The following is a 1,716-nucleotide window of genomic DNA, read 5'->3' as shown; positions in this document are numbered from 1 at the left end:
CAGTGGTGGTGTGAGTGGCGGTGTGAGTGGTGGTGTGAGTGGTGGTGTGAGTGGTGGTGTGAGTGGTGGTGTGAGTGGTGGTGTGAGTGGTGGTGTGAGTGGTGGTGTGAGTGGTGGTGTGAGTGGTGGTGTGAGTGGTGGTGTGAGTGGTGGTGTGAGTGGTGGTGTGAGTGGTGGTGTGAGTGGTGGTGTGAGTGGCGGTGTGAGTGGTGGTGTGAGTGGCGGTGTGAGTGGTGGTGTGAGTGGTGGTGTGAGTGGTGGTGTGAGTGGTGGTGTGAGTGGTGGTGTGAGTGGTGGTGTGAGTGGTGGTGTGAGTGGTGGTGTGAGTGGTGGTGTGAGTGGTGGTGAGTGCGGGAGAGGGTGACAAGATGGGGAGAAACGTTGCAGCGGTGGGTCAGAGGGGAAACCCCCGCGCACCCTCCTTGGGTTTTGTGTACAGGATGACAGTTCTGGAGTTTCGAAGTTCGGGGGTTTTGAAGTGATTAGAGAGTGCCGGGCCGCGGAAGGAGAGCTGAAGAGAAAGGACGAAGAAAAATGAAAACCATAGGGACACATAAATGCACCCCTAAGAAAACATGCCATGCGAAATCTTCCACTCGCCGTATATAAGCTGGCTAGGACATAACAGCACACACGTACGACGACACGTCGTACCTTGTACGACATGCAATCCGCCAATAGCATTATGTGTCGGTCGTCGATGCTCATCCCGTGGCTGCCCATGGTGTACTTGATCTCCGACATGATGGCGGAACGGGCGGCCTGAAGGGTGAGAGTTGAAAGAGACAAGTTATCAGTGAAGAGGAAGAGGAAGAGGAAGAGGAGGAGGAAGAGAGGAGGGTAGCCATTAGGGACGGGGTAGTGACGTCACTCTGCATCCCACACCGCACCACCATGGCTTGGTAATCTCCTTGTGGCGACTTTGTGATGTCATCATTTGAGGGGACAAAACACACACGGGGGTGAAGGTACCTGGCACTTCACCCCACCTGAGGGAGAGCTGGACGTGGACGTGGACGTGGAGATTGAAGGGGTGGAGTAGACAATACCGGTACCCAAAAGCTGCCCCCCATCACCACACCACCCCCACCACTCCCACCACCACTTCCCGCTTTCCCATCCGCCCCCCACCCTCGGGTCCCCAACCCCCCCGCACCTCAATGCCCATGAACTTCTCAATCTCCGCCACGTGGTTAGTGGTGGTCTGCGTGCCCAGCACCCCCAGAGTGCCCATCACGGCCTGCAGATGGGAAGCCGACAAAAGGGGAGGGGAGGGGAAATAATATGCCATGCCAAGTCAGAAAGGAAAAACAGCAACAGCTGGCCCTCTCTCCGTCACCAAAGTTGCAAACTGCCGCTGCTGGAGGTGAGGTGGGGTAAGGGAGGAAGTCGCCAAAGGGGGGAGGTGGAATCGGCGGGGCGGCTATAACCCCGGAAAGGGTGGTAAGAGCCATGAGGATGACGTCAGACAGCGAAACAATGTACCGTAGACGGAACATCAGCAGCAGCGTTATTAGAAGCATTAGCATCATATTTAGCAGCGACATCTACAGCAGGCGGCAGGCGGCAGGAATGGAACATCCCGCTTTTCCCCCTCCCGCTTTTCCCCCTCCCGCTTTTCCCCCTCCCCTCCTCCCCTCCCCCCCCCTCTTCCGCCCCTGCCCACCCACCTGCACGTTCGTCCCCTCCACAAGCAGCGAGTACTTGTCCCCCTTG

The sequence above is a fragment of the Volvox carteri genome (genome assembly GCF_000143455.1).
Source record: "Volvox carteri f. nagariensis unplaced genomic scaffold VOLCAscaffold_25, whole genome shotgun sequence".
NCBI lineage: Eukaryota > Viridiplantae > Chlorophyta > Chlorophyceae > Chlamydomonadales > Volvocaceae > Volvox > Volvox carteri.
Note: the sequence above shows the minus strand (reverse complement) of the source record.